Source organism: Tauraco erythrolophus, chromosome 11 (assembly GCF_009769465.1).
Source record: "Tauraco erythrolophus isolate bTauEry1 chromosome 11, bTauEry1.pri, whole genome shotgun sequence".
Lineage (NCBI taxonomy): Eukaryota > Metazoa > Chordata > Aves > Musophagiformes > Musophagidae > Tauraco > Tauraco erythrolophus.
Genome location: NC_141475.1, coordinates 30,006,276 through 30,027,101, shown reverse-complemented (window position 1 = coordinate 30,027,101; position 20,826 = coordinate 30,006,276).

Below are 20,826 nucleotides of genomic sequence, written 5' to 3'. Positions count from 1 at the left end.
GCTTGATTATCCCTTCTGTAGTCATCACCCCGCCCGATGGTGCATCATCTTCAGCCAACAAATACCCCTCGCAGTGGATGTCAGTGGGTATGGAACCAGACAGCCAAGAGGCCTGTTGGAGAGTTTCCTTTCCTTTTGCTTCCTTGGGAGCAGAAGCTTCTCCCTCGGCCACCATGAGCTGCCCTTCCTGGACCGATGGGTCCTGACCATCAGCAGAGTTGCTCTGTCTCCGCCCGGTTTGCCCTGTATTATCCAGCTTGCTCAGCAGTGATGCAGCCGGAAGCTTTCAACAGCTTGATACCTTGGAAAGGCTCCTAAGGCACACGGGCCAGATGCTCCAGGAAGAGAAGTAGTGATTCAGTGGTGACGCTGACAGAGCCTGCCTGTACTTTGTATTAGAGCTTGTTCCTGGGCATGTGCGTGCACTCATGCATATCTCCTCTTCAGCACTTTATCTCCCTCTTCTCTTTAGTGCTTTATCTCACTTCTGCTCTTTAGTGCCCATTATCTCTTGTCAGCTATCTGCATTACAGAGTGTAGGACACTATTTAGGAGGAGTGCTGTGAATCAACCTTGTCTGTCATCTCCAGAGAGCTACGCATGTGTGGGTGATGCATGTTTCACAGCAGTATGCTTCTCCTAGGGCAGTATAATATACACATGATCTCGCTGCTGGCTACTGTAGCATATCACATACTTTGGTCTTTCCATCTCTGCTTGAGTTGTTTTTTGTAGACAACTGAAGCTCAGCAACCTGGCTGCTGTCTATCTGCAGTTCCACCACCCTGATTCACTTCCCTCTATCATTCATTAACGGGTGAATATCTTATGCAAGCACTGTTGATTAGCTTCGTAACCACCTGTCTGTAAATCATTTTCCATCTCTGGTTGTGGGTAATACCTGCAGGCTTTGTTCATTTTCCACATGATGACCCCAGTTCTCCTCCTGTTTCTCAGCAGCATAGCTCCACTGCGCACCAGGAAATTGCGCAAAGCTCAGGCTGGAGTGGGCAAGGAAGACTTTGTCCTCAGGTGCTATTATGCTCCTCATAGATACCTGAAGTAACCAGAGAGAGTGACTGGTGTCCCGAACATGCAAAGGCAAGTGTGTGACAAATGAACCAGTTGTCTGATTTTTGGTGAATTAAGTAAAGCAGTTGTACTCAGCCAGGCAGTGTGCTGGTGAAGGACCCTCCCATGTTCCTGTGCCTACAGGAGACTTGTCTGCTAACACAGAAGCCCGGTGGGCAGAGCCCAATCTGGTTTTTGTCCCCTGTGCTGCATTATTGCTTGTGGACTGCTGCCCTTGGCCTGTGGTTGCGAAAGATGAATAGCTGGCAGGAAGGTAGCAAGTATGTGCTACTTAAACATACATTGCCTGATGGCTGTCTTCCCAGTGCCCAGATGTATGGCTTGCTCTAGGACGCTGGGACCTCCTTCTCTGCTGCAGTAGACACTTCTATTATTAGCTCAGTGGCAGCTTTCCATATGCCAACACTCGTGACTGCAGGACTGTTTAATTTTCACTTCTCTGAAATATTTGTCAGCTGTTGGCTTCTATTCGTTAAAGACCAAACCTCAAAGTCCTTACCTAGATTTTTCCTCTGTTAGGGCTGAAGCACAGATCCTATCTGAACAGACCGTGATACCTATGCAGAATCAGAGACAGGATAAGGTCTTAAATCCAGAAAGTCAGTCACTGCTTGGCTAATCAGTAGAAAACCCTGTCATCAGAGATGGATGTCTAGTCTCCCTTCTTCAGAGAAACGAAAAATCAGTTCTGCTAAAAGTACTGTGCGCTTGCGTTTCAATGCCTGGCTGTGAAGATGTGATGTGCAGTTGCCAGTGCCTGTCTGCAGGTGCTGGCACTTCTCTGGTGGCTGAGGAGAGCTGCTGCTGTGAGGTAATCACCCAGCAATTCACTGCTGGGGGCCTCTCTTTAATTATTGAATGCCAGAATAGATGTATATTGAATTACCTTGCTGGCAAATAATCATCTCCAGCATCTCGTGTAACTCCACGGCATTCTCAGTTTTCCTACTTGCATAGCATGAAATCTTCTTCAAATAATCTAAAAAAAGTCAAAATGTGTTTTTATATATTGCTTATATAGCAGTCCATGTTTTGGGAGTAACAAGTTGTGTGCTGGCTTTGAAGATAGCCTTCCCTGGCAGTCAGCAGCATGTGATGGCTGTTTTGAAGTCAAGCCTTGAACGTGCAGCAGAACGAAGCAGGATGTGCACGGTGCGTTATCAAACCAACCAACCGAAAAAACAGAGAGAGCCAGAGAGCAGCCTAATTTTGCTCTCACCTCTCTGAAGGATGTCATTTGTCAGCTGTTGCAGAAGATCTGGCTCACGTGTCCCCAGCAAACTGCAACCTGTAGTTCAGGTGTGGTGGTGCACGACAGTGGGAGTGTCGCCTGTGTCCCTGCAGGGGGGAAAGAGAAAATCAACGTAGGCATTTGTAATTTTTCCCAACTTTGCAGAGATGCAAGTGAATGCCAGTGTTCCCCCTCATTCCTCCTCCTGTCCTGCTGTTACGTACGGATTGCACGCGTTAGATCTACAAGCAGTGGTTGAGAAATTGGCCACGGATCCCGTGACCTTCAGTTCCTGTAGAATCCTCTGGATAACAGAGTTGTCAGTGCTTGTAGACACGATAGAATTTTTATATACGTTCACTCTAAACGTGGCAAGCAAAATTTGTCATTCCTTACTCTGCAAGAGAAACAAGCCATGCCTTCCCATTTCCCAAACTGTGCTGAATTCCATGTAATCCTGGTGACAGTTTACAAAGAAAGGAAGTATATTACACATGCTCAACTGGAAGGTGCCGTGGTTAATCACACGTTTTGCCACCGGCACGTCCCGGGGGATTGCTGCTGCGGGTGCGGGGCCCGCAGCCCGCTGTGCCGCTCGCAGCCCGGGCCGGTGCCCGCGGGGCCATCCCCGCGCTGCAGCCGCTGGTGCTGCGGGCACCGACGGGCTCCGGAGCGGTGCAGGGCGGGCTCCATCTGCCGTCGTGCGCAGGGAAGGCAGGGGTAACCAGAACGGCCTTCCCCCACGCCGGGAAGCTACTGGCTACCATGTACTACCTTTTTTTTTGCTTCTTTTTTTTTCTTTTTTTTTTCCCCCCCCCCCTCTTCCTGTGGCTTTTCGAGCCCTCCATTGCAAAGCCAGCTCCCTGCCGTGGGTATCGGGCGGGTGCGGAGCTGGGGACAGCCCGTCCTTAGCCGGCCCCGAGCAGGCAGGGCAGACAAAGGATTGAGAGCAGCAGCAGGGAAACAAAGTGACTTCTACGTGCACGTATAGAATCAGGAGCAGAACCAGAAACTGGCCCCGGTTTCTAGTCTGTTTCCTCGACAGGAGGTGGTTCATTCTCCAAAACGTGTTGAACGCAGCGATTTCTCGGGGGGCTGCAGGCTGTGCTTCAGAGCTGCAGAAGCAGGCGAAGGTCTATGTAGCGCATGGTTCTGCAGCTCTTTGCTCCATTTGCCACTGTGCTGTTTCTGAACTTGCTGTTTCTTAGCTAGCCAGAGAAGTATTTCTTGTGTAAATACACACAGGCGCTTGTATGAGGGTTGAGCCCTGGACAAAAGCTGGATTCCTCTTCTACCAAGCTTGGGGATGCAACGAGGGATGTGAGCTCCAAACTGAGGTCTGGATGCGAATTCTGCAAGTAAATTCTGTCCTCAATACTTTCAGCAAAAATCTTACTCTCTGCCCTTTGGGTTATGTTTTTAATAGCGGTAGTGCATGTTCAGAACTGAATGTTTTTCTCTGGCCTTTATCTTTGTAATAGACTGCATTAAGAGCCACTGTTCAAGTGCCAATTTTGCCAGCGTGAGGTATGTTATATATAGCCATTACTGGCCAGTTTTAATAGCTCCTGAAGGACAATGTGTACAATTTAGTTCTACAAAACCCAGAGATTTCAGGATTTAGAATGCTTGGTAAAAAGTGCTAATTTTTCTCTGTAAGTGATTTGCTGGTAGCGAAAACACATTATTCTGTGCTTGCAGGGAACATCAGAAGCGTCTGGATTCTTAGATTTCCACAAAAAGCTTAACTGATGGTTGTTCTGCACTGATGTCAGGAAGAGTTTGTGCTTATGTTACTTGACTGTGAGAGCTCATCTCAAGTTATGTGAACAGATGTTTCAGCTTTGAGTTCAGCGTGGCAGAAGAGAGAGAACAGTCTAGTTCTCATCGTTTTCCATCTTTCATAGCATTACCACAATCTCCTAGATGTGCTCTCAGATACCACATCTTCTGCTGATATTTGCAGTCTCTTTTCTGCCTGGGGAAAAAAAAATTCAGCAGTGATTTCTTTATTTCTTTTAAATTGGATTTTTCTTTACCATGAAACTGAAATGCAAACTCCTTGAAAGGAAAGGGAAAGTTTCAGTTTTATTCAGCCTAGTACTTCTCGTGTGGCACCGTGCTGAGTGAAACGCATGGACAGAGGGTGTTGAGTGTCACAGAGGCCAGGACCTGAACGTTACAGCAGTGCTGGCCTTTGCTGTACAGATGGAGGCTCTTGCATCTGGCCATGTGTCTGACTGCTTTGGAGTGAGACTTCCCATGGATGCAGGACACATCAAGGACAGCATGAGTCCCAGCACAGTCAGGCTTTAGGTCAGAGAGGCACAGATGCTGCCCTACCAGGCTCTTCTGCTTCTGGGCTGGAAGTACAGTTGTGGCCCCGTTCTTCTCTCTGTGCCGCGGTTTGGTGTGAGCAGCGGTCCTGTAGCTGTGCGTGGCCTTCTCCTAATAACGAGCCTGCACACTGGCTTGTCCACTCTGTCCTTCCTTATCAATAATCTGTAATTTCAGAGCTTCACACCTGTTTGCTCAAATGCCTTTTACTTGTTAGTGTTTTAATGTACGGAGCTGCAACTATCTCCATAAAACCGTAGCAAACAATTAAACCCCCCCAATAACACGCTGTCAGAGGTCATCCTCTGCTTTCCGCATCCTGGTGCGTGTTACACAGCCAGGCAGTCCTGAGCGTAGCAACTCGTATGTATGCAGCAAGAGGAACAAGAAAAGAAGCATAAAATACTGCTCATGACACAGCTGTCAACAATTAAACTGTGTGAGGCTTTGCTAGCAGAGGTTATGAAGAAGCCCATGGAAATCTGAAACAGCTTTCAAAAGAAAGTGCTGAAAAATATGTGCCAGAAACTGAGGAATAGATTGCAGATGGCAAATATATGTCTCCATAGACAGTCAGGGAACAATTTGGTTTGAAAAATGGCTGTGATCTACCATGGGGTTGTGCAGAAGATGAACCATCAGGCTGCAGAGCGGCAGGGTACAAAAATAATTAAGCAAGATTAACCATGCCCGTGAGTGGCATCTCGGAGTCGTGAAAACTTGAGGACTGGAGGGAGCAAAGCCGAACGGCTGCTGGTGTTCCCCGAGGCTGCTGCAGCAGCACGGCAGAGCTGCCCCATCCTCAGAACAGCCTTGCCTGCGGTGGGAGCGCTCATGGGAAGGCGTTAATTGATCACAGGCCTTCGTTTACATTGCAGCGGGGTCAGGCGGTAGGCACTACCCAGTCCCTGCCAGTTCGCTTCTGCTGCAGCAGTGTTTGTAGCTTGGGTCCTGAGCTTCCCAGGCTTCGGGTGCTGCACAGCCTGGAGGGTAGGTCGCCCTTTCCTCGGTCACCTGCTTCTCTCATAAAGCATCTGCTGGATTCTCCTGAATCAATAACTTACTCGACTCTAACAAACACTGCAGAGTAGATGTTGCCCATGGTACCGCAGCCCATTAACGGCAGAGGGTTTGAGTAAGGCTGGAAGTTTGCTGGGTCTCAAGACACGACTCTGGACTCGGCCACGTTGCCGGGCTTGGGGAGCGCGGGAGGGCGGTGGGAGGTGGGATCTGCGGGGCTGCAGCGAGTAGGTCTGAAGTTGCATCTGGAATAGCTGAACTGTGGTGTCATCTCGTGACAGGAGTGGTAAGAGAGGCCACAGGCGCGTCCTTTCTGTGAGTCAGAAACTTGCAAATCTTCTTTGATTCACACCTTTTTGGTAAAATTAGCCTGTGCCTCGCTGCTGCCAGACCCTTTCAGAGCAAAGATGTTTGTACAAAGGAATTCAGCAACAGAAATGGAATTCGCTCGTGGATCAGATTACTGTTATTTCTGGCTGGAAGCAGCACCAGAAATACTTTGAGGGATTTCCACTTTGCCTTTGGGAAGATGTTGTGCGTATTGTTGATAGAAAAGGAGCTATTTGGGAGGATAATTTGTGCACATTAAGAGACAGGAAGGGAGATGGGCCCACGAGGCTGCCGCAGTGCGAACGCGAGCGTTCAGCTTTGCCTTGTAACGTTCAGCCCCTGTAGAAACGGGGATCTTCAGCTGCTGGTGCCGAGGATGCTGTGACGTGAGCTGCAGTTGCTGCTGCTCAGGGAAAGACGCTTCCAGCCCAAAGCGCTTTCGTTCAGCGCGTGGTTCGTTACGCTCGTTACGCCTCGGCGTCCTGGTGAGCTGTGTCAGACATCCTCCTGCGTGTGGGGACTCTGCCCGTGATACGTAATGAAGGGAAGCGTTTCCGTGGTGTTTAAAGCAGCCATCGTTTGTGACACTGGTGAACGCGATGTTCCCTTAAAACGTGAACTGACCCGTCAGCCGGGAGTGTCAGTCCAAACCCGTCTGGCGTTTAAAATACGTGCTGATCAGTGGTCTGTGTTTTGCAGCCACCTTTAAATAATGCCTCGGTCCAGTTGACGATGCTGTCCTCAGGGACAGACTGGAGACAGACAGACAGACATCCCCTGAAGAGCTGGGCTCCGGGGCCGACGGACCCACGCAGCCCGCGGAGGGGAGCGGGCGCTGGGAGAGTCGCAGCCCCCCGGCTCTGCCTGGCGGCAGCATCAGTAAGATGCCGCGTTCCCCTCGGGGTGCTGGGGCAGAGCGGGCGTCTCCAGCAGCATCAGCTGTCCGGGGCAGCCCAGAGCGGCCCTGAACTGTGGGCTTTTAGTTAACAGGGACCTGGTCCCTCGTAACACACACGGGTGGTTTGCAGAGTGAGGCTGGAGTCCTCTGATGGTAGCACGGACACTGATAAAAATGGTGGAACAAACGATCTCTGTAGTATAGCATCAAAGGACACTTCTGTTCCTGGCAAACTGAGAATTTTAAAGCAAAAGAGTATAAAAAGGTTTTACTTAAGAGAAAGTCAGGCATGTTGCGTTGGGAACAGGGCTGGTTATATTACTTTACCCCGAAATAATATCCTTGGTATCTCTGAATGTCAAGTTAAGTCTTACTGAATGACAACATGTTTTTGTGGCCATCTCGACTAGGTTTCTTCATTCTGCTGGATGGACTGTGCACAAAGAAGTGTATCTGCAAGGAGTGAATTTTTTGGCTCTTTGGAAATGTGTGTGAAAGAGGTGAAAGAGAACAGCAACATATGGGCTTGGCGTTCCCCAGGGGATGACGGTGGGAGCCTGGGAACATTTTGTGCCTGCGGCAAGTGTAGGAAGGAGGGAGGAGGAGCGAGGACCGACTGGCTGCAGTGAGCTGCCCGGTGATTGTGCGGAATTACGTGGCTGCTCGTAGGAGCAGGAGCAGGACTGGAGGGGCCCGGCCGCGCTGGCCTGGCTCTGCAGGCAGGTCCTTAGCGCAGCTGAGGTCTCATACCGTGCTCCTTCCTTCTGCTTGGGTCGCAGCGGAATCAGGAGATTCTCGTGAAGAGCCATGGGCAACTCCTGGGCCAGAGGATGGAAATAAGATTACTGGCCAGACCAAAAGCAAGCCAGACACTGAGGAAAGAATGGGACTGTTCAGAAGCTCAACACTGTCAGCGGTCAGAGGATTCAGGTACGAGTGGAGGCGGGAGCACCCTGTGGCTTTTCCAAATGTACCACCATGAGGAGACATATTTATGGATCAGAAACTCCAAATGTTGTACAGAATAATGAACTAAAAATAAAACAGTAGCAATCTTGCACAAATTGCAGGTGAGCAAACCACAGGCAGAAGGGCGAACACGGAGTACTTGCATTGAAAGCCTGTAAAAGTCTGCGTGTTGCCATATACTTCTCAGCAGGTCCCCAACACGTTAGAACAGAGCAATTCCTTACTTCTTCAGTGCTGTGGCTTTGCAGCTGCGGTGGCAATATGTTGGGAACTACAGGTCTCATTCTGGATCTTAAGGAATGACTCCCTCAGCTTGTAAATAATGTATACAATTAAACAGGGTGCATTTTGCTCTGCCTAAAATGTGTGACATACCCTACTGTGGTCAATGGACAGGATCTTTCAATAGATTTTGTTGCACACCTTAAAAGAAGATCTTCTGATTTATCTACAAGATGTGCTCGTAGAGGCTGGGCCTTTTTTGCACTCTGACACCCTGATCTGGTGTTTAGCAGGAGGTGCTTTCACTTCCTTCGTTGTTACTGTTAGCATCTCCCCGTTTTGCTGGGAACAGCAACAGCACAAGCCTGGCATCACTTCCAGACTTCCCTGCTTGTAGGGCCGAGTGGCACCGCGCCGGTGCGCCCCACGATCCGGCCCCTGCTGCTCTCTGACCTGCAGCCGTGGGCGCCACGAGAGAAAGTGGTGACCACGACACAGAAATTTGCCTAGCTCTGGGCAGGACCTGCTTCTGGGGAGGGAGGTGATCTCGGCGATAGTATTAATGTAAATCTGTGCTCGTTGTCTTTCGGACTATATGTTAACTAACTCTTTGTTACCATGCGAAGAGTTAATTGCATGAAACTATCCAAGAACTACGGAAGTCGGAAGTTTTTCTTCAATTTTCTCTCGACTTCAAGTGGACCAGAACTGCATCCCAGAAATATTAGTGCAAAAAAAGGAAGTCAGTTGCAGAGCTAGCGTTGCTGGTTGAGAAAGAACACACAGCACCGAGGTGGCTGTCCTGCAGCTGGCGAGGCTCTTCCCCTACACATCCGGGGGGTGCTCGCGGGGGTGCATCCCGCAACCTAGTCCTTCTCTCGGATTCTTGAATTCTCATTTTCGAATGGCCAGAGTAAATGAACAAATAGCTGTTTTATCTCAAATGATGAGGCAAACTCAGCACTAATAACATCTCTCAACTCCAGTGCACTGGGGATTCAGCGTATGACTGGCAGCGTGACTTCTCTCCTTCTCTTTCTGTCTTACCTCTCCTCATCCTCGGTCTTTATCCTGCATGTGTTTTAGTTTGTCCATTTCTAATGTACTGTATCTTGTATGTATTCCTGCACTGGCGATGGTTAATGATGGTTCCCATGCCCTGGCTTTAAATATAACATCCCATTTTTGTAAAATTAAGCTGATCTGTGGGCACGCAGTCTCTTTCCAGGTCTGTTCATGCCACAGTAGCTGCCGGGAAGGGCGAGAGCCCTGGCGAAGGTGTCCGATGGGCTCCCCATGTGCAAGGCATGCCAGGCCACCAGGGCTCTTCCTCATGGAGCAGGGAGAAGCATGAATGGGAGCTGATTTTATGATTATTTCAGTCAAGAAAAATCAGAGGTATGAATTGCTGAACTGTCATCAATTTCAGTGACTGCAGAGCTCAATTAAGCCTCTAATTTTAGTTTCATGCTAATGCTGTTGTCAGCTCTGTCTGTGAAGCAGGTGGTGCCGTTTTAGACGTGGCTCCGCAGCTGCTTCGAGTGGACTGTCTGGTTCCTATAACCTGACACCCAGTGGGAGTACCAGGCAGCATTTGGAAATGCTTTAAAAGGCCCTGAGTTTTTAACACTGTTTTTTCACTGCCGCCCCCCCATCACCCCGCTGCTGCCCCACCATGACCCGCACAAGCACCAGCCCTGGTCGGGCATGACCTCGCCTTGGCCGACCTACCGTTTGGCCAAAGGAAAAGCTTTGCTTGGCAGAGATCTGTTAGAGCTCACTCACTCACAGGTATGAAGCGCGGAGGCTGCTGATTTCAGGATGCCACAGATGGGTGCTGCTCTGGCCCCGGACCTGTAAGCGGTGAGGAAGAACACGTGTGTCCCTCGGGCAGTGGCCGCCGGTGGTCCCTGCTGTGTGAGCCCGGGGGCTCGCCAGGATGGAGGTGTCAGAGCAAAGAGCAGCAGGTTCAGCTCTGTCTCGCTCCTGCTGCTGGCGCGGCCCCGGCGCAGCACGGTGCTCTTCTGGGCGTAACGCGCTTTGCTCCGTGCAGCCCGTCCCGATTGCGGCACGGCCATGGCAGCGCATGAGCCCGGCCTGCCAAGGGACCGTTGGCACTGCCAGGGTGGGGATTTTGACTGTAACTGTGCTTCATGGCATCACATCTGCCTCTAGGTACTTCTGCGTGGCTCTGGCCTCCCCTATGTTATCCCTCATGGATCTTAAACTAGAATAAAAGCGGTGCTTGGCGGGGCAACCTGGGCCCTCTAGGACACGGTCAGGCTTTAGAGCGCACTGGGGAGGTTTATTCTTTTCTGGAAGATACTGAACACGTAGTTGGGAGCGTGTGGGAGACAAGTGCCTGCATCCCTGCCAGCACTGCTCAGCACCTCCATCCGCCGGAGCCGTGGGATGGGAAAAACTTCCATAAAACATAGAGGTTTATTTAAACATAGTATTTAATGTTAATGAGCTTGACCGACAGCATAGGCTTTCTAACTTCAAAGACTGATTACACTGAAATTCTGCTGACATAGAGCGGCTGAGCTTTATTTGCAGAGAAATGTTGTTCTCCGTTGAATTTTCAGGTAGGAACACAGTGTCACGCTGTTAACGCTGGTTTCGGCTTTCCCAATTTTATCTCAGCTGTCCTGGAGGATGCACACACCGGCCAGCAGATGACGGGAATGCCGTAAGAGATTTTCTGCAAAGAAAGCAAAACTTTCCGAAGCTTCGGACGTCTCTGCTAGCTCGTTCTGTTATGTCCAAGTGGTCACATATGAGTCCATACAGCTCCTTTTGAAGGCCCGAAGGCTTTGTTTTCCAGGAGAAAAGCCTATCTGAGCATCATTCGTGCTGGACTGAACTTCAAACAAAATCGCTGTTAGGACCTGACAGCAGACGATATATGACTGCTAGTGGTATGTAGCACTGCCCTGTCAAGGAATGGATAATCCCCCCTCCTTAAATACACTTTCTATTTATGTGGCAGTGTACAGACTTCTGGGGATTTTACCAGTTATCCCAGATGTAACACTTCAAAAGTGCCACCCAGGAAACATCTATGCAAATCTCTTTCTATTTCAAAACTTCTTAACTAGATAACGTGAGTGGGCAAATATGTTGCAGCCTGTTGAGGCTTAAAGTAGAGAGATGTTCAAAAGTAAAAAGAAAATATTTGTAGAGTACTTTTTTAGTATCACACAGACCTGGAAATTGTATCAACTGGGGATATACCAATTGTTCTTCCAGCTTAATTTTCCCATTAATTTATTTTTCTTGTTTATCAGAATTCCAAGGTCCCAAACCAAAACGCTTCCGAACGTTTCTCTAAGCTTGAACTGACACGTTAGTTGTCAACGAATGGTCCAAGCTGTGACAAAAACTACGACCGTGTTTTCATTTCAGTATTGTGGGCAGCTGTGTGGCAAAGTTTCTGTGAGAGGAGCTGCTGCCGCTGGTGGAGCTGCTGCTGGCGTGGGGACCCCTCCTCAGGCTGGGGGGGCTGCTGAAAGCAGAACCCGAGTTCAGCTGCTGCCGGGGGGCTGCCGAGAGCAGCCCCCGAGTTCATGCCCTGCACGGCCACAGAGCGTAACACGCTGAGCCCCGCCAAGGGCAGGATTTTCCGCCTGCCGAGCAGCGGTATGCCGTGCCCTGCAGCCTCGGCTTGCTGAACATGCACTTTGGAAGTGGCCTGGTGGGATCACTATCCATCGCTGGCCCTGTCTGTATGAACGGGATTTTTTTTCCAATACAGGCACGCTGTGAACTTGATGCATGCTAGCAGGGTGCTAAGAAGGTAACTGCAGGCAAACGTGTGAATTTTCTTGCATGGTGAAGGTCCATGGGGCTGCTAATTTCATTTCTTGGGTGCAGATCCACCTACTGTATCAGAAGCCCTGCAGCAGCACCCTCCACTCGCACCTCAGCTGTGGGTGTCCCCCCGGTCAGGTCATCCCGGCGCTGAGCAGCCGTAAGTGCTTTCTGACGGCGCTCGCAGAGGTTGGCAAGGGTCTGCACTGGTGTCGTGTTCACACAGTCCTCAGGTTTGGCCTCAAGTTCTTCTAGTTCTGCCCGAACTCGCTGGAGAGCTGCATCTGTACGAACACCGGTGGCAGCGTCGGGGCTCCTCCTCCTCCACGCAGCTGTTTGCGAAATGCAGGTAATGGTGTCAGTGGAATCGGATGTTCTGTGCGTTTGGGGAAGGAGGGGCCTGGTGTTATACCCCTCGGTTCTGTAACTGTGTACTGGACACTGCTTAGATTTTCTGTTGCTTGTGCTCTAAAGACGTTGCCTTGGGATGAAATGACAGATGAATGAAATCTCTCATCAGTCTAATGAGACATTTATATAGTTTCCATTTGTTTTCATCTCAAAACCGAAGAATTTTTGTTTTTTCTTTGGTGAGAATAGAACTCCAAATAAGAGTGAGGAATGTCTTTTTTATTTAAGTGAAACATTTCAACATTCCCAGACTCAGTAGTGTTCAGTTTGTTGAACCGGCTTCAAAGTCAATTTCCACTGAAGTCTTTTCCCTGTTAAGCCACATTTTTCAGCTAATATTTCAGGAACCTAAATCTTCCCAAGTGTCGGGGTCCCCAGGGAGAGGTCAGCAGCTCCCAGGGCGTGTTGGGCAGATCGGCCGTCGAGACATCTGCATTGCATTAGGAGAAACATGATCTTCCTGGAGGCTCTGCAGCTCCAACGCAGTGTACGAGTAAGGAGATGCAGCGTAACAGCTGCTCGAGCTGACACATAACAGAGTGTTTCAGAATAAATAATGAAAAAAAAACCCACAATTAAATAAGTAGTTTCCATTTTCTCAGCAAAAAGATGAGCATTTGCAGAAAAAAAAGATTTTTTTCCACACTGTTGTTTAGAAGCCGCTGCGGATGCTGGGCTGCTTGGCAAGAGCAGGGTGAAGAGCCGGTGACCGTACCAGAAAGTTACGGCGGAGACTGCCGTGGTTTTTGGCATGTGAATCCAGGGAACCGGCTTCTGGCATTCTCTTGTGCTGCCCGGTGCCATCAGCACAGGCTGGCCGGGGTTAATTGGATTAATGGGAAGCTTGCCAGATCCAGTGATCCCGGGTCAGTCATTAGCGCAAAGGCAGTGGAAGGATTAGCTGTTGTTTGCTGTCTCAGGTGTTAGTGGTGATACCAGCCCAGAAGTTAAGGTCTTGTCGGAAGCAGTGCTTCTGGAAAAGACAGCAGCCTTTCTGGCTGATAATATAGGTTTCTGTTTTTTTAAATGGAAAGATTCCTCATTGACATGATTTTATTTTATTCCTCACTTTGAATAGTTTAATATGTTTCATATATTCTCTTTTCAGTTGGCAACCTGCACTTGTGTTTCAGGGGTTTTGCCAACCTGTGAGACAGATTGACTCATCCCCTGACTGCCGACACCTGCGGAGGGCTCCGTGGCTTCACCCGCTCCGTGGCTTCACCCGCTCCGTGGCTTCACCCGCTCCGTGGCGGTGGGCAGCGCCACGGGCAGCTGCTGATGCGGCCGAGTCACTGGTCGTGAGCACTCGCTGGGGTTCGTGAACCTTGCAGGAAGGGGAGGAAGGAGCTGGGCTTTTTGATATATATTGCTCTGATAAATAAAGAACAGATATAACTGCCGCAAGAAGTGGGGGTTTGCTGTTTTGTATCCTAGATGAGAAATCTGGTCCTGGAAGTCTGTATGATTACTGAGGAAGCAATGGGAAAAGTAACGTCCTTGAGGGCCCCGAGAGACCCTACAGCAAATCAAGGCAGACTTAGCATTCCTTAAATAATTCTTAAACAAGGAAGAAAAAAATCTCCCAAACTTGTTCCTTCTCATGCTCCCTAGCATTTCAGACTTGTGTTCTGTTTTATAAATACGCGAAACAGGAAACAAGGCCGATTTGTGAAGGATCCCTTTCTGAAAGGCTTTTCACCTCGTGCGGAGGGGCCTGTCCTGGGCTGTGCGTGCCCCCGTGGGGTCCCAGAGAGCAGAGTCAGCTGCAGTACCCACATCCCACCCGCAGCGGTACGCACGTCCCACCCGCAGTGGTACCCACATCCCACCCACAACAGTACCCACATCCCACCCGCAGCGGTACCCATGTCCCACCCACAGCGGTACCCACGTCGCACCCGCAGTGGTACCCACGTCCCACCTGCAGCGGTACCCATGTCCTACCTACAGTGGTACCCACATACCACCCGCAGCGGTACCCATGTCCCACCCGCAGTGGTACCCATGTCCCACCCACAGTAGTGCCCACTCTCTGTGGCCCGCCTGCAAGTGACACACACTGTTCTCGGGCTCGGGAGTGCTAATTAATAAGCAGAAACGATGACGGCAGTACTGCATGAACTGCTGAACTCCAGCATTTCCCCTGCCCAGGGTTCATGGGTGGGTGATTGCAACCAGGCTGTGAACGAGGGTTTGGGAAGCGCTTCAGAAGCAGAGCAACCATCCCCGCAGCTGGAGCAGTTTCTGGTCCTGCTGGATGTCGCCGCGTAAAGTCTCTCTGGGTGAGTCCGAGCCCTGTGCCTTTTTGATGGTGAGGCCCTGCCAGGAGCCAGGGGAGCTGTGACTCCCGCGCATCAAAGCTCCGTCCGCTCTGGGCATGGCCCGCGGTGGGTGAGAATAGCCAGAGTGGCTCCGCGTCCCACCCTCCACCTGGGTTTCTTAATGGATTCGTTCTTCCATAAACCACTTATTACAAGGCAGCACTCTGTGCAGCAGGCTCTGCAGTTACGCGCCGAGTCCACGGTTTGCCATAATAACCTCAATGTGTTCTGAACGTTGCGAAAGGCCTTTTGCTTTAGGGAGTCATTTTAAACTCTTTTTGAGGGGCCTTAAAAATTTCTGAACTTTCAAACTGAATTATTGTGATTGAGTATTTATTGTTGAACTCAGCATGAAATATAGAACAAAGTCTAAATCCAGGGATGCTCTTGACTTAGCAGTAAACACTGACAGCATTTTTAATATATACTGTATCTTAGTGGTGAATGCTTACAATTCTTCTTGTGTTTTGTGTCCTCAGCTATTTCTCTCTCCCTACTGCGGTTAGCCCTAGATTCTGCAGTGGAATGAACAACACGCAGAGATCTAAGACTTATGATAAGCTTAGCCTAGACTGGTCTAATACAAGTTTTGCAGAAAAGTATAGATATTTTCTGGCAGCACCATAGAGTTTCTTCTCTTTTTGCCCTTTAGCGTGCCGTTCCATCCACATGTTAAAAAAAGGAGGAAAGACGCCAATAGCCAGTGGAATAAGTCTAGCAAAAGCAGTAGACAAAGAAACCTGTTGTTGGTTCTCTGTTCTACGCTGCTCTGCAAAGGCCGGTGCGGCACAGCCACCGGCGTGGCGTGCCGTGTCCTGCCGACGGGCTGCCGGGGAGGCGAGTGGCTGTGGTGCAGCGGTGATGCTCTGACATGCCAGGGCGGGCATGCAAGGAGAGTCCTGAGGCAAGGCTGCCCCAGGGCATCAGCCCCTGGAGACTCTGCGTGGGTCCTGTGCACAGCAGATCGATGCACCGGGTTGATTGTGCAAAAAAGCGTGTGAGCGGCTGACGGCGCGTCCCGGCCCCACGGTGCGGCCGACAGGCTTTGCTCTGCAGGTGGGGCCCTTTTCGTTGCTGACTGCAGATGCTGCAGACCAAACCAGACCAAACCAGCCTGTTTGGTCGCAGCCCCCGTTACGGACCCTTCATATGTAGGAGGAACCCCTGCCTCTTTCATTCGTGCTTGCAAGGCTTCAACGGGACTCGACTCTCACCTAGTCAGAGCCTGCCTGTCCAGGGTCACCAATTTCAGCCTGTTCTGTCATTGGAAAATTGTTCCTGCTCATGGATAAGTCAGAATTAACGTTCTGTGGCGGTGGGAATAGGGTTCAGTAGAGGACCAGCGTGGCGCTGTCGGCAGCCCGAGGCTCCGCGCCTTCACCCGGGTCCCGCCTGCACCGGCTGCTGCGCGTTCCAAGGCACCGTTCTTGATTTCTTGTATACGCTTGAGTATTATCAAGAAATAGAGATATACAGGACTTAGGTAAATCCAAAAATCCACAAAACGCCTTTTGTACTGTTTGACAAAATCACATAAATGTTCCTTTCACGTAAAATGTCCTTGGTGTTCAGCTGATTCCAGAGAGGTAACTGCAGTAACTGGTAAATAGAATCCTAACTGCTTACTGGAAGAAAAAACACACTGTAATGATACGAGGGCAGAGCTGGTACAGAAAATAGTCTTCCTCAGAGCCAAAATGAGACAGACGTGAAACATTATGCTACTATTTCCTCAAGGGTAGTGCTTAAGTAGATCTTTGCTTACAGAAGTGTATCACAGAAGGTCTGTATCAAAGTAACGTTAGCCTGAGTTATTTGTGTCGGAGGAGATAACATCTCTGCTTGGAATTTCACAGACAGGCTTATCAGATAGGAGAAACAGGCACGGCGGTAATGAGAGCCTTCAAACGATGCGCTTTGTCCCCAGGCCTTTCCCTGGACAGCGCGATGTGCTGAGGGGACGCTGGAACACCAGTTGGCTGTATGAAGTGAAAAGCAGGCGTGTTCAGGGTACGGTGTCAGAGACGGTGCACGGCTCACCGTGGCATGCCTTGTGCCAGCACGTCACAGCGGGCAACGAACCGGCATCCGAAGGCTCGGGGTTTCGCAGTGCCGAGGACGATGCCGAGGCGCTCCCAGCCGGGCTGCGTGGTGCCGGCGCGGTGTCGGCGGAGCCGCTGGCTGTGTGCCGCGCTGGACCCTCGGCCGCACCGGCGCAGCTCTGTACTGGGGTTTCCTGTGCACTGCAGCTGCAGCACAACGAGAGGATGCCCGCGCTGCCTCTCGCAGCAGCGGCCGACAGCGGCTGTGGCTCAGGGGCTCTGCGGGGACCGGTGTCTGTAACGTGCTGAAGCCGTTGGGCATGAGCAGCCTCTGAACAAAGGGCTGGTGGTGCCACCACTGTCCCCGTGCCCTGGGCACTGCTGGCATGCACGGCTCGTCCTCTGCGCAGGAGACGAGGGAAGGTGCCGTCGGCCCCTGGAGAACCGGGGGAGTTCCTGGGAAGGGTCCCATCTCCCGGAGGAGGGTGACAGCTGCAGGGTCACAGCTGGGAGAGTGGGAACCACGAAGCCGTGGGGTTCCCAAAGCCTCTCTGCTCCATCTCCTGACCAGGGCGTGCTGTGGATCCTGCGGGTCCGTGGGCAGCCATGCAGGACTCCCATCCAGCTCTGCTTTCCTCTGTGCCCAAGGCAAGCAACCAGAGCGGTGTCTGGGGGGAGTTCTGGGATCCAGCTCTCCAGGAGTGAGAGGAAGTGAAGGACAACGTCTCTGTTCCTCCAGCTCACGCTTCAAGCAAGTGTCAGAAAGAAAAGGGGCAGGTAAAGCATCCTGCACTGCACCAGGCCCATTCTCAGGTGAACACGAGCTGTAATTGATTGTTACTCAAAGAACTGTGCAAAGTTGAACTGGTTTAACCGAAGACATGTTTTGTAAATTCATTTCACTAAGCTGGCTCAAAATCCCCATCAAATCTTGCCCTGAGTTAATATGAAGCTGTCTTAGGAATATTAGATTGTGCTCACTGAGAATAACCTTAAGCTAAATTGAGGACCTGATCTAAATATATCTACATGAGGCTTTATGCCAGTTGAAGGGTTGGTTTCAGTTTAAGAACCAGTGATTGGTACAAGTTGTGGCCAAAGGCTACGATCTGTCTGTGGGCAGAGAGAGACGTTACGGTTCGATCTATCAGACCTGTTCTATTAGACTTCGAAATAGAAATGTTTTGACTTTTCTTTTAATTTCTTTTCCAAGTCTTTTCTGAATTTTGAAGAAGTTTCCCATAAAAGGGCTTTGTTTTCAGCTGCAGTGCCTGGTTTCCCCCGAGAGCGCGGCGCAGGGGATGGTTAGGTATGCCGTCATACCGAGTTGGTCATGTTAGCAAATTCTTTTCTAAAAAGAGGTGTCAGATTGTTCAGCCAGCTGAAGTAATCCAGTTGGCAGGAGAGCGACTTAATTCAATAAGCAGAATTTTAAAAACACTGTGGTGCTTTGTTTAACAGCCAGATTCTACTAAATTAGCTCCAGCTCTGAAATAATTTCTCTCCCCACCCTCCCCATACTATCCCCCTTCATCCTGCATGTCACTGCCTCTCCTCACTGCCTCGTTTTGTCTGGTACCGGCTCATGCTGGCAGCGTTCTGCACGTCCCGGACGGCGATCCGCTGGGCCCAGAGCCCCGGCACACCCGTGCCCACGCTGCCAGCTCGGGGAGCTCGGTGGCCAAAGGGGACGGTGCTCCTGTCCCGCCGTGCGTGCCCCACGCAGGAATTCACTTCTCTCGGGAGGGAGTGCCAGGTGTCCGAGATAAATCCTCGGCAGGAAGGCATGACTGCTGCAGGCGGATGGCAGAGGTCGATCTAAATCTGTCTGTAGATGCGGCCGGGCAGGGAGGACCCACGTCCCTTCAGCTGCAGCACTGGGAAGGAGCTTACCCCACTGCACCCCGCTGGGTTTGTCACGGGAGCTTTTGTAAAGGGCCCAGTTCAGGTGCCACGAACGAAGAGCACATGTCGACCTGTTGCTGCTGTCACCCTGTGTGCACCAACAACCAGCAAACCCAGTGGAATTTAAAAACAGTCAGGACCTGCAAAGACCTTTGCGAGGAAAGAGAAACTCTCTATGCTGCATCCTAAGCCTGCTCTGCTGCTGCTCCTCACTCCCAGGAAAATGTCTCATTCCCTTATTTTTTTCTGGTCTCTTCTTTTCTTGTCTATCAAGATGGATGAGAACACAAGTCAGCACCTGCTGCTGCTGGCAGCTACGGGGGGTACCGTGGCTCCACCACTGCTCAGGGACACTGCTTAACCTCTTCTCTCTCTTTTCTGTTGATGCCTTTCCAGAGCGCTGACCAGGTTTGAGGCTCTGCTTTTCATATCGCCAGCAGCCCTGGAGCTTCTTTCCAAATATATTTCTTCCCTTCTCCTTGCCTGTGCTCCTCTTCACACCTTTCCTGCTTTGAGAAGAGCATCACTGTTGGTTAGTGGATTCCTCTTCAGTGGGGAATATCGGTTTGATCCGTCTTACTTGAAACCACGCAAAGTTTGCTCCAAAGCATGTCCTGCAGGGAAGGGCCCTGAGGCTGCAGATTGCAGCTGGAGGGCCTGAATCTCCCGGGCGTTCCCCCAGCGCTCCGCTGCCTTTCCGTTCCTGCGGTGCGCGTCCGGCAGCAACAGCTGGGAGGGCAGGAGATGGCACAGGGAGATGGTGTGTCAACGACTGTTCCGTACCAGATCCCGGCGTGGCATGAGCTCCCTGGGGCAGCAGTTCCCTGCTCCAGGTCTTCAGTGCAAACCTGCCCACATGACACTCTTGGAGGAGCATCCGGGGAAGGTGGGGGAACACCACAGACCCCTGCACTGTCTGGGAGGAGAGATGGCTCCGGGACCACTCGCACAGCTGTTCTTCCTCTGAATTCACCTCTTTTTCTTGCTCTCCCCACCCTAGTGGAAAGCAGACCGGGATCAGGACAAACAGAAGGAAATCTTCTGGGTAGGAGCTACTGGCGCTGCCCACGCTCTCAGGGATGGGAGGGGAGAGCAGCAGCACATCACCGCTGTCTTGGAGTTCTCCAACCAGGAAAGCTGAAGGAAATGAAGAATGTTCTTCCCAGATCAGGTTCCTCTAAGCAGGACTGGTGGAGGCTGGGGGAACGGCCAGGCCCGGGGCAGGAGTGGTCCAGCAGCAACACGCAGAGCTGGAGTGAAGCCCCTCATGCCCTGGGGCAGCCTCAGCCCCTGCCCCACCGGCACCTGGGCTGCTCCGTTGTTCCAGGGAGGAGCAGCCAGCCAGGCTCAGTCCAATCAGAATGAAAGCACCTCGATGCGGTCCTGTGGACTTTTGGTGGGATTGATGAATAACGCAAACCAACGCTCCTGAAGGTCATGTTAGTGGAAAACGCCAATTAATATCACTGTTTTAGCCCATGTGTCAAATCACGTAGAGACCAGATGTTCAGAAATAACACTGGCTTACAATGAGAAGAACATGATGGTCTTATTTAAGTGGTGCCAAGTGTTGCTGCCCTTTTTACTGAGGAGCGAGCGGTGTTGCTGGCTGAACGTGGAACCGTTGGCGGTGAGTGCAGCAGAGAGCCCGGCTGCCGACGGACGGGGGTACGCAGCAAGCATTGCTCCTGGCTCAGTCTGGCAACTGTGCTGTTGTGATTTGCGTCTGTCATCCACAAATCCTTTGCTTTCTTTTTCAAATACCATCATAATCTTAAACAAGCACAGCTGCGCCTGAAATTCAAGGCAAAATTGCACTCCAAATGTTACCCCTTTCCTTCTTTTCTACTACCACCATTTGATTTATCATTTGCTTTCCATTTCAGGTCTGCTGTTTTCTGGTTGGAGTGTTTTTTATAGTCTGCGTTATAAGAAAACCCACACATGAGGAAAGGAGGAAAGAAGTAAATGGAAAATGGATTGGAGGCATGGCCATTAATTCTTCTGGGGAAAGGACAGCCTGCCTTCTTCAAGCGCCCAGACCTGCTGCAGAATATGTGAGTAAAAATAGGAAGCAGAGTACTAAACCAAAGAGGGAGTGAAGACGATTAATGTGGGGGATTTGGTGGCCTAAATATAGACAATTCTGCCCCTCTCCAGTGACTTACAGTAACGGAGAATGTTCTACAGCCAGCACAGTTTGGCCAATACCCAAAATATAACACAGAGATC